The sequence below is a fragment of the Argiope bruennichi genome, chromosome 10 (assembly GCF_947563725.1).
Source record: "Argiope bruennichi chromosome 10, qqArgBrue1.1, whole genome shotgun sequence".
NCBI lineage: Eukaryota > Metazoa > Arthropoda > Arachnida > Araneae > Araneidae > Argiope > Argiope bruennichi.
In genome coordinates, this window is record NC_079160.1 from 120,266,543 (window position 1) to 120,279,851 (window position 13,309).

The 13,309-nt window shown below is 25.7% G+C and overlaps 1 protein-coding gene across 4 annotated transcripts in view; it reads right to left on the reverse strand.

The window, feature by feature from the left end:
• LOC129988643 (synaptic vesicular amine transporter-like) overlaps positions 1-13,309 on the reverse strand; it is a 157,866-nt gene that overhangs the window by 109,163 nt on the left and 35,394 nt on the right. Inside the window, exon 1 of one of the 4 annotated variants that reach the window (XM_056096912.1) lies at positions 8,337-8,618. The exons of the other annotated variants lie outside the window; for them this stretch is intronic. The gene's annotated coding sequence lies outside the window, so the exon portion shown is untranslated. Of the gene's footprint in view, positions 1-8,336; positions 8,619-13,309 lie in introns of those variants that run through there. 4 annotated transcript variants of the gene reach the window in all.

The following is a 13,309-nucleotide window of genomic DNA, read 5'->3' on the forward strand; positions in this document are numbered from 1 at the left end:
TAAGGGTAGATTTCAAGTTCAGTCATAAAATTTGGAAGAAATTAAAAAAAAATCATAATATTAGGTAATACATAATGTAATACATGTGTGGCCTTGGCTATAAATATACTTAATGTTCCTATATTACTGCTTCATATTAGTAATAATTTAATTTTGATTATTTCATTCCTATAAGAATATTTAATATTTCTGTTATTGTTTCATTTCTTGGTCTATGTGGCTAATAACCACATACAGAATCCGTTATTTGATTTAAAAGTGTGGACAATAAGTCGCACGATTAAAAAAAGTTTTATTTATTGAAGAAAAAAATTTTGAATTATATATTTTACCTTTTTTGTAAACTTCAGCTAAATAAGATCCTTTATCAAGTTATATATAATGATATCTGTTCAAAATTTATGTCAGAAAAATTTGTTTTAATATCCGAAATGCATTCTTAATTATCAATTTTCTTATCGTTTAATTTCTTAACTTGAATACTTTCTGTTGAAAATTTTTGTAATTTTTAACGGACGAAAGTACTTTAAAGTCCTTTTCAAAAATGGTTTGAGACAACTGTAACTTTTCGAGATTTTAAGAGACATTAAATTCTTTGTTTCATTGATCTTTCTTATTTGGTTGCAGATGATAGGATTTTACATTATATAAAATTTTATATAAGATAATCTTTTGCATTGAAAAATGTTTAAAAAATATCTCTTTAGTGACGTGTTAAAAACTGCCAGGTCCTGATGTAAATAGTTTTCAATTATATCGTTTGCGACAGTTAAATAAATCCTTAATCTTTAATTAGTAAAAAAAAATTAAAATTTCATGCCGAGGAATACTGAATTACCACAGCCAATTTCATAGAAACAAATGTAAAATATTATTTATTTTGGTTGAATCAAAACTTTCATGGAAAAAATGGTATCGATAAATAATGTTTATTCTTTTCTATGAATGGCAAAACATAGTAAAATAAATATAATATAGAAATTGCAAATTTGAGCATCAGGAAAATTTTTCTTTATTGTTTTTCATATTAGGCTGAAGAAAGTTGAAAATATAATTTAAAGAAAGGCTACTTTCGAATGATTTCATGTCTAAAATTTAACACAGGTAAAAAAAGTTTTGGTCTATAAATGAATTTTATTCATCTAGAAACTCTTATTTTTGTGATATTATGTAATTTTATTCTAAATGTTTAGTGAAAAAAAATCATTTTTCTGAATAATAAGAAATAGTTTTTTTTCATAGATTTGGTTCAAATTTTAAATCAGTTCTATAATTTGTGTATAAGTACCATATGCCAAATTCCATTCATTTAGTTTGTTTTGAATTTAAAGCCTTGTATAAATAAATCATACAAGAATGATACAAAAAATTGTGTGTGTTTTTTAATTCTAAGAGTTTTAAAATGCCTAAATTTATTAAAACATCACTGTCTAAGTTTTCAACGATAACGAAGAATTCTCTATGTTTATTTCACATATAAAAAAATTAAAAATATGTAAAAAGTTATTTTAAATAATGAATCCATCTCCGTTTAATGATGTTAGGTTTTGAAATGTAGTAAGATCCAAATTAAACAGGTTTTTTAATGGAGTTGGTTCCGTGCTAAATTTATGGCTTCAATAACAAACTAATTTTACACATATACTCTTCAAAGTAAGTAGTTTTAATTTCAGTGTAAGAAAAACAGGTTTTTTAGCCGATACGGATAAAATGACTTTGCGGTGAAAATAAATTCTGTAAAACATAACATTTTTTAATTTGTTCAATTATATAATTGTGCATGAAGCATTTTTGCATCAGCCAATAACTTTAGTAGAAATGAACTTTATCAGCAAGTAACACTCACCAAACTCAAGAAAGTTTGAATTTAGGTCTTATTGCTATTAAAGACTTTTAGTGAATGATTTTTTGAGTTTTGAAGAAATTGTAGGCGTTTGCAAGGAAACCTAGACGCAGACGCAAATCTATTAGAATATGGCTAAGTGAAGAAATTGTGTTTGCAATTTTTGAACGAATTTGATGAAGTAAAAAACAATTGTGATTGCAGTTGTTGAACGAATTTGGTGGAGTGAAGAAATTGTGATTGCAATTGTTGAACAAGAATATCAAATGCACCTGTTAACACAAGTAAACATTTAGTTTTTTTTAATTTCACATTTCCTCTTAAGAGAAAATTTATTGTAAATGCTTTAAAAAAATTGTTTTTAAATGTGCGAAGCAGTAATATTATTTCCCATTTATTAATTAAAATATAAGCCTCGTTCTTTTTCTGAATTTAGCATATTCATGACAATAATCATACCAGAACTGATTTTAATCCTTTCTATAGCTTTTGCATACAAGCTGCATCTCATCCCCTATTTCACTTCGCATTGGAGATCTAGAAATCTTAAAATTTTATGTATTCTTTCAGATGTATAGATATTAATTTATTGCCAAATCTTATCATGGATTCAAAAGCATATTGCTAAAACATTTCTTTAAATTCATACTTTTTTTTAATTTTCCGAAAATATTTAGTTATTTATGAAAAAACTGAATGAGTGCCCCATTTAAAATTACCACTTTGACTAGTTGCGGAAGAATATTTTAATTTTAAAATGGAGTCAGAAATACGGAGACAAATTTCAATTCAGTATGCTCTATATATTCATCCTCACCGTAATAATGGTAATTATTAATTAGTAGACATTGAAAAGAAATCAGATACTAATATGCGATAGTTTTTTGAAGTCCGGTCTTGAAATCGCGATCCTCGAATTCCGAAGCCGAAGGGCAATTTTTAGGTATCTCTTTTCTATCTATTTAAAACAAAAAGGACGTTACTGGTACCATAACGCATCTAATAAGTATTCTAAAGTAGAATGTCTACAGTTATTTCTCACGAATTGAATTTTTATTGATGAAAATTATTCTAACAAAGCTAATAAATTCATAATACTTGTGCAACGAAACAAAAATTCGATGTACTAGTTTCCCCTAGTTTTGATCTTTTTTTTTCCTAAATTTCTTGCAACTAATATCAAAAATTCTTTTTTATATGAATTACATTATAATGATAATATTTGTAAGATTTTTAAACGTTTCATGTGATTAGATTTTATATAAAACAATGCACAAATTTCTACACAGCCTACTATCTTTTCAAGTTGTAGTTGTTAGATATTTTTCAGGAGTTTCCAATCATATCAAAATTCTTTCACCCATTTCCAGAATAAACATCAAATATCCATTTTATGGACAATGCTTCTTTTCAAAATTCTGCTCTCAGTAAAATAAATTGTTAAAACCCTTGTTGTAAAATAAATTGTTTGTGTTAATCCTTATTAAAATTTCCATTCGCTATTAAATTATATTCTATTGTTTACGTAATTTTTCTATACAAATTTAAGGTATTGCTTTTTTAAGAAATAGCAACGCATTTTAATACCATTATACCTATTTTAGAATTAATAATAATTTTTTTTAATATTTAAATAGTGCACAAACATTAATAAATTATTAGACGTATTTAAAAGTGTGTTTAAAAATGTTAAAAAAATGTTTCGCTTGCTTTAAAAGATAACAGTATTTGCATCTTCTTACTTTTATATAATGTCAATTACAATTGACGTCATATAAAAGGTATTACTTCTATTTGTTAAATTTAGACCTACGTTCTTTATTAAAACTGAAAAGCTATTTTTTAATAATTATAGTTTTTTTATAGTTTTTTGAACAATTTATTTATTCAATGCACTTGAAGTTCAGAAGATGAATCGAATGAGTCTCAATTTTTTTATGTAATTTGTCTGCCGACCTCAAATTATTTGTTGATTCAAATAAAATAAATTTTTATTTCACCTGTCAAGCAAACAAACAAAATTACACACATTCAAAGCTCATAAAACTTTTACTGTCTATTGTGTCATAGTGAAAACTGAATGTTAAATTCCACCGCCCTCTAACATTTCAAGAAAAACCGGTGTTTATTTATCTGATAATTGTTTCATTGTGTTGTTTAGATCTTTTTTATATACTTCTTAATATTCTTGGAAATACACCTAAGAAACTTAGTTCGTGAAAAAAGGATACATTTCTTTTTTACCTTATTTCTTCCATAAAATCATAAACAAGTTATTTTTATCGAATTTAATAACTAAATGTGATTCTATTTCAAATTTTCGGTATAATAATTTAAACAGTGTTTAAATAGAATTTCACGTTTCTCTATGTTTCAAATTAATTTCTAATTTTTTAGTCCTATATGTTGCCACTAAATAAATAATAAATATTAAAGAAATAAAAATTCTAAAAGATTTTTTTTTTTTCAATTTTTACCTAGATTTAATTTAAACTTGCGACTAACTATTTAGCTTATTATGAAGATTAAATAGAAATTGTTCGTAGATATCTTAAGAATTAATCCATAGCAAAATTTCTGAAAAAATTTCATGAGTTCTTTATAAAAAAAAAGTTGTTTCAAAAAATTCTACTACCCTTAATATTTTTTTGTAATTTCTACCATACTTAATATCATATATAAGATAACATTAAGGATTCTAAATTCTTTTAGAAATGGTGAAAATTTAAAAATAACGTCAATTTATATTCATCAGAGAAATAATATCTTATTCTTCGAACTAATATTCTTTCTATATTTGAATTTTAAACAAAGGTAATAATATTGTATTTTATATAAAGAATATTTATATACAATAAAAAAATTTCTGCAATGTTTGTGGCTTAAAATCTTTATTACTTGGTAATATCGCAATATTTCTAACATAAGCGATGAAAAACAAGTGAAATCGATTTTTTCATTTTTCTTTAATATAATACATCTCACGGCATTTTTATGCTTACTCATTGCTTTATTTATATTTTCATATTAATAATGTAAACAAGGTTTATTCTTTTCTAATATTTCCTTTGAATACCGTAACATTGCGCATGCAATTAATATTACACATCATGTAAGTAAATGCATATTTTCAAATATATATGTAATATCTCTAATTTAAACTATTTTTATATAAATTAGTATAAAGCGCACAATGATTTTTTCACCTGCGCATATATACATATAATTAAATCGGAAACATCAGTTGCACCAAACGACTTTTAGAGCTTAAAAAATTGCTGACAAAACGATTTTTAAAACCTGCGAAAGCAAATTTTTTGCATTAGCTCTAAATAACTTTTAAGAATGATACAAAATTTAATTAACCGTTAATGAATGGTAATTTACAGGAAAATAAAAAAAATAAGAAAAAACGACCGTATTACTTTCATTCAGCGAGACTTGACACACGAAGATAAAATAATTTTTTTACACAAAGTAAAATAATTTTTTAATTAATAAAAAAATAAAGTATTGAATCTATTATTGCGAAACACTTCTTCTGTAAAACTTGGTTTATGCTTTATGGCAATGTCAGCAAAGTCTGAAGGAGTTTTGTTCTGGAATTAAGTTTTCAAATGATTCATATATTTCTATTTTAACCTTATTATTAAAATTTGAAGAAATTTTATTCTTAAGAAGGGATTTTTGTAACACAGAGACAATTTATAAATTTACGCAATATTTTATTACTAAAATTTAAGAAATTTTGTTAGTACACTCACTTATGAATTTCCAGTTTCATTCATTTATTATTTATATAGGTTATTAGGGTATTAATAAAAAAATTAAACGTCCAATTAAATTTTTTACTGTGTTTAACAAATTGATTATTTATTGATTATTATTCAGATAAATTGATTATAATGATTAATTCTGCTGAAAATAACAGTTGTTATTCTTTTACTTCACATCCTAAACTTCTATTTTATCGCCTTTATTATCAGAAAAGTGAGATTTATATGTTTAAAAATAAATTTCAGTTCATAATTTTCAAACAGAATAAAATGTGATTTTTTTTTACATTTTTAAATCACAATTGATGTAGACTTGTAATATTATGATAAATTAATGAAATCAAATTATAAAGACAAGGAAACCTCTTCTTTATTCTGAAACGAAACGCATAACTATATTCAATAAACTACTATATGTTCTAAAGAGAGAAGATTGAAGTTTTATTACAAAAATTTGATTTAAAACCTCATTATTTTTATTTATTAATATTTCTGTATCATTTAATTCAAAACCTTCTAATTTTCTAACAAAGTGTCCTGTTTAAACTGCATTATATATGACGCTTGTAGAAATTTTGAAGAGTTTGACAAAACAACTTTTTCGAGAATTTCAAACACTTTCCAGTATGATTTATTTCAAAATGAGATTTTCGTTCCATTATTGAAAAAAGAAATTCTAAGCTTATATCAGCTAATCATACTCATATAGTAAAGCTAAAATCTAAATTTAATTTTTATAATGAAAATGTTGATATTTAAGGTCTATTCAATATGCAGTTTTCGTTATTCAAAAAAAAAAGTCACAATTAAAATGAAAAGAATATTAAATAAGCACTGGAATATAACATAAAAGAATCTACTTTTATTCTTTTAAGATCAAAAGAATTTATAGCTGCAATTAAATAAAATTTCAAATCTCTAAGAATGAAATTTAATTTTTTTCACAAATATTCTATTTACTATAAAGATCCCTTTAATATGTAATATTTCATTAATATTTCCAAAAAATCACAATTAATATAAAAAAATTATTAAATAAGCGATGAAATATAATACGAAATAATCTTTTTTTTTCATATTTTTGAGATCAAAAGCATTTAGACTACTGCTTTAATTAAATGAAATTTTAAGCTTGTAAGAATGAAATTAAATTTTGATCATAGACATTCTATTTACTCGTCAAAAACGCATACGATGTTTTAAAGTATTTTGAACAGTTTTATGATTATTAATTCCTATCTTCTGCCTATTTTTTATTATTGCTTTTTTGTGTTCCGGTTTTTGTTAATAAGCATGTTTAGAAAGCGAAATCCTCATTTAAATATGTAAATTCCAAATAAAAAATAAAATTCATCATATATCATTATATTCTACTTCATTATCATTAAAAAACATATCGAATATTTTTAATACTAAGCATGAAGCTTAAAACATATTGTGTGTATCAAATTCAATAATGTTAAATAGAGAGTTTTCCATATTTCTTAAAATGTTTCAGAATTTAGCGATGAAAAAAATTTAAAAAGTTAAATTTAATAGATACAAGTACTTGCTTATTAAATGAGATAGGTTTATTTTAATTAGATAAATTAGAATTCCTTGGACAAATTGATCACAGATAAAATAAATTTTAAATAAATATTATTATGCTTTATATCTTATATAATAAATTTTTAAAGGCTTCTCATTATTTTTAATAAGTTAGGAAATAAAATCTTACAGGGTTTTTTTCCTAGAATAGAAAATTTGAATATCTTTCGAAGCAGTTTTAAAAGAATTTAATTTATCTACATGCCATATAGATCATAATTTGAATATTATTTTGGAACAAGAATTAGAGTTTCATCTACCAACATAAATAAACTAACAATGTTTTAGAAAAAGTCAAACAAATCTTCTATAGAAAAATCCAAACTACATAAGAGATAAAAAGCTTTAAAAAATATTTCATTCATTGGAATCATTATCAAAAAATATGAAATTTATATTTTTACTAAATAGGAGTAATTCATTTATAATAGTTATTTGCAAGAATAATATTTATAAGACATGAATATAACATCAGATATATTTGATTCGATTTTTTTTAATAAACTTAAAATTTAGATTTATTTCTCTAATCCTATTCTTTAAATTTTGATGACCGCTTGATCTTAAATTCTTTAAACTTTCGAGCCATTATTAATTTCATGCAAAATTTATGAAATTAATGAATGATTAATTGCTTATTATATGTAAATTTGTATGATATAACTTGTTTTAAAAATTTCTAATTTAATCCATTCAGATAAGTACAAACATCTGATTTCTTTATTGTATAAATGAAATTTAGTATCTGAATTCTCAAAACCTCAATAGTTAGTTTCATTCTTGCAGTATTTCTTCATTAACCATGACATTTTTCTAAATAACAATTTAAAAAAAGCTAAAAAAATTCTAAGATCCGAATAAAAAGCTTAACAAATTATCACCACTTCTTAAAGCTAGTTATTTTCATTTGATAAGAAAAAAATATATCTCTTTTGAATACATGTCATACTTTTCTGTAAAATCAGTTTCTTCAAATTTTTTTAGAGTATTCTCTATATAATTATTTTTACATGAAAACTAGAAAAAAAATGTTTCATTTCGCAACATTTTCTTTCTATTCAATACTGCTAACAACATTTTACAAGACTAAAAAAATCAGATATAAAACAAACAAAAGAAACTCTTACCTATCTCCAAGATGAGTTAGCGCTTGTATTAAAACGAATACCACTACAAGGATAAAAAAAATTGTTTTCAAGAAAACAAAATTTGCGCAACTTTCATAACCTGTTAGAGTTCTTTTCAAAGAGGCAATCTAAGATTTAAAAAACAAGTGTTCTAAACACCTCAATGAAACCAGGAACATGTGGTTCTAATTTTCTTCCAAGATAATACCTGCATAAATTTGTGAAGAATTTTTGTTAAAAAGGGGGAAGAGATGCGAAGAGGGTATAGGCAGACGCCCCTTATCGCAGCTTATTCCTCAAAGCTCCGCTCCATAGAACAGAATGCACTTGCGCCTAACAAGTGGCCGACGGAAGCGCCCTCTGGGAAAGAAGTGCCCGAGTTTTTCAAAGATGCGTCGTTAGCCTTACTTTATTTAATAAATGATGATGAAAATGAAGAAGCAGTATTTTCCTATTCTGAGACATTATGAGACAACAAAACAAAAGCAAAGAGATGAATTCGTGTCGTCCCCCGCTTAAAAGTTTTTTAATAAGGAAAATTCTTAAAATAGAAGCGCGAATGATAAAACTTTATTACACATAATATACAGCGAATATCCCAGAAATTTATGGATCTATTACATACAGAGTTTGATATTTATATGAGGACATTTCGAGTTCGGTATTTGTTATCCCCTCATTGGATTGAAAGAGCACACTATTTCAACAATATGAAAAAAATGAGCTAAAATATTATTGAATAATTATAAATAAGCAATTATTTAATAAAATCTAGAAAAAAGCTTATTTGCGAAGTTAAAAGAAATTTACAAAAAGTCACATAAAGAATGGCATTTTCTGGATTTATAATTCTTAATTAAAGGGACAGTACGCAAACGATATAAATTCCAAGATATTAATTCTCTTATCATTCGCTAAAAAGTCTTATTAAGAACGCTTTCTTTTAAGAAAGCCATTTATAACATGAGGCAAAATGATTAGAATTCTTAAATATGCATTGAACAAATCATTCTACATAATTTTTTCAGCACACTTTGTTACATGATTACTACATTGTTACTTGATTACTACTTGATTACTACATTGATTTTTCATTTGTAACTTATGGATATATCAAATTCAACGTTGCATGTCATTAAGTTCAAAATACAACAATTGAGGTATAAAGCTCAAGAAATTTCTTTCCTTTTTATAAATTAGAATAAATTCCACAAGCTAGTTTATACAGTTTTAAATTTTCGAAACAGAGTGCATATATTACTTTTCAATGCAACAATAGGCTTTAGAATTCAAAGATTTTAAAGCTTAAAACTTTAAATAGTTATTCTTTCACCCGAAAGCCGTGATGCCAACGTGACCTGGTAGTAAAATATCGATGGAAAACTAACAGGTTCCCGGGTTCGAGTTCCGATTTCACCGAAAAACCGCTATATAAACGGATTTAATCAGAAGGTTCCTTTTTTTTCTCACAGATGTGATATGAAAGTTTGAAGAAGTATTCACCAGTTCAATAAATGTCCTCGTCGTCTAATCGCGACTCAGAAGTATGGTGTCTGTCCCAAAATAGCCCACTTTTTACTTTGAAACAGAATGTTGATAGAACTGGACTAGAAAGCATAATACGAGATAAGTAATAAAAAATATAAATGCGGGTGCTTTTGGATCGGAAATCAAGAGCTGAATTTGATACATGCCACAAATATTTTATCATGTTGCCTTTACATTAAAGTTCCTAAATCTTTGTTAAAAATCGAGATATATTCAGGACGCTAAAAATTCTCACTTCTGCGATGAATTTGAAAAGAGTTCACAAAGGTCACTGGTTCTTCAACTTTTCTTTTCACTTTAAGTTTTGAAGAAGGGTAGAGAGAAAAAATTATTAGTCTTTGGATACAGTGAAAAGGTATTAGTCTTTGGATACAGTGAAAAGAAAAAATATCAATATTTTCGATATTATCTTAAAAATACATGTCAAAATATCTATAAGAGAGAGAGAGAAAAAATGCATTTTCCAGTTATCATTTGCCCATGTTACACATTTGATACAAATTAGTTATATTACAGTTATATTTTGTAATTACACTAATGTTAATTAGACAAAGTTTGAAAAACGAGAAACTGATATAAGAAAATTTAACTACTAATTATTATTATTATTAAAATGGATGAACTGAGGTTTTTAGCAGCAAAGGCTGTCATCTCCTAATACCAAAGAGTCAGAGTTACCAAATAACAAAAACACATCAGTGAACGATGGAAAATTTGATGAAGATGCTTATAAAATTTAACTACTAACAGAGAGCTCAAAAAAAATTTTTTTTTTTTTTTTTTTGTTTTTGTATTCACGTAACCTGAATCAAGAACTGAATCGATGCCACGTAAGAAATAAAAACTACTCTTCGGAATAAAAGGTAGGAAAAGTTAACGCACGACAGTAAATAAACAATGCATTTTCTTGGGTCCAAACAATCACCTTCAAGAGAATTAATAACATCAAATCTCGAATAAATAAAATTCATTATTTAAATTTTAAAGTAAATTTTAAAGAATTGGGAAAAAAATGATAAATTTTTTAACACTATCTAAATATATCTAAATAAAATTTGTCTGAGCCAAGACTGTCAATTAGGAATTTTAATAGCCAACCACGAAAAAGATTGATCGACACTAATCTTTAAGCCAATGAAAAAAATTCTAAAAATTATGTTCTGAACTTAAAAACCGATTATTATTTAAGATTAAATAATTTTGATAAATCAAATGAACGCACAAAATAAAATCCTTAAAAATGCTACAAAACTTTTTGAGGCATTAACGCACTCCCCCACCCCTCCGAAGTTGTAAAATCTCAAAGTTGTATTCCTAGCTTTGCTTATTTAATAATAGGTTCCTTCTTGTAACAGATATCACTAATCTTAGAAGCATTGCTGCATTTCTTCTTATATGCAGTCGCTTCCATAATTTATGTCATAAATTAATTTTTGTAATATAAGTAAGTAAAGCAAAAATTAAGTGAAAAGTAAATTACAGGAAATAATAATTTTCAGAAAAACCATCTGATTCCTTTTTCTGGTGTAAAAATAAATTATAAATTTTAGCAAGCTGTTTAACTGCAGCATCTTGTTCAGACAATAATATTAATAATAAATTTTTGAGCTAACACTTGCATTAAGAATTTCCAAAGGAATATTAAAGGATGATTAGAGATGAATATATGAATTGAATTCTAATGTTTCTATTTTTTTTTTCTAATTTGTATTTAAAAATTATCTGTATCTTTTCTTCCGTTTATTTAATACTAAGCAAAATATACAATTTACATGGAATCAAATGTTAAAATTCTGTATCAATCGCAGGTGGAACTGTCTTTCAAAATGCATTGCTAACACCTGTGAAGTATACACACTGCAACAACTTTATGCGGAGAAAGTTCATGCATCTGAATTTTTAAATATATATAAAAAATAAAACGAAACGCTAAAAAGATATAAGTATCAAATGATTTTCTAAAAGCGCAAATAATTTTCTTATTTAACTTCTTTTTTAAAAAATAATCTTAAAAAAGAGCAAAGGATTTTTTCATTTAACTTCTTTTTAAAAAATAATTTTCTTCCTGGCCATGCTAAAATTTTAAAAGTTTGTTATACAGAATAGTGAAATTTTCAATTATTTTTAATTCTACAAAGCAAACTTATACGAAAATTATTCTATAGATTCGAAAGATAAAAGGAAGGTGGAAAGCTCTGCAAAAGCTTCATAAAAGGCGTTAACCTTTCTCTTTGTTTCTTTTTTCTTTTCGAAGAAGTTTTTTTTTCTTTAAGGATGCAAACTTGTTTCGTTATTGGACACTAGTATTATGACATATTGACAAGTATTGCGATTCCGGAACATCAGCATCATTGCATTCAGGATATTATTCATGCAAAATGGTGCCCCTTTCCACATAACTCGAGCTGTTCAACATTTGTTTCTGCACAAAATTACGACGAGATTTTTCGGTTTTCATAAATGCTAATATGTCGTTTATTATTAAACAACAGCTTGGCTTCGCTGACTTGATCTCACTTCATGCGATTTTTTGTTATGAAACTTCTTAAAAGACAGATTTATCATAAAAACTCTTTTGCAATTCTATCTTTTTTTGTGGTTAGTGTTTTTTAAATTTAAGGATTGAAATTTTTTTAAAAAAATTAATAACTCACAAGCACATCATCTAAAAACCTATTATTCAAAGTTCAGATCTTTGAAATTAATCAAAAGCTGTCCAAAACTCTCCAAGTTAATAAAGATTAATTTTATTAACTTTGTACTTTTCGAAAGAACTAAAGAAAAATCTAAATATTTTTAAATATATTTCAAAAGTTCGTCGAAACCATGAATGTCTTTTATAACACTAACATAATTTTGCATTTAACATCATATCACTCTTGTTATTTATTTAGGATTTATTATTCGTAAATCTTTTTTATTTTTTAAAGGATTCTTTTTTTTTTTTTTTTTTGCATTCTTTTGAAGGTTATCTTCGATATTAATTCGAAACATTATCTTCGATAAGAATTAATAACCTCTGCTTAAAATACTGCCCTCCGCTTGTTAAACACTCTTGAATGTGGAATGAACCGTAGGCGACAAGGTCTTGGTTGTCACACCTCATGAAAGAAAATAAACGCTGTAGATATTCACATTTCGCGAAGCGCAAATGTTGTATTTTCTATCACTCAAGAAACCAGATTTCAATTCAGGACAAAGCAGAAATTTTTCGGAGCGCACATTTCAATGCACACTTTTCGATATAGCCGACCACAAAATGATTCAATATTATATCAACATCATTGTGGCACGTAAGGGTCATTAGTGGCCTTCTGAACAAAAGGACATAGGGCCGACCACAAATTGAACCATTGTTATATCCCATCATCGTGGCACGTAAGCGTCTTTAATGGCCTTACCTTGAACAGTAGGATATAGGCATG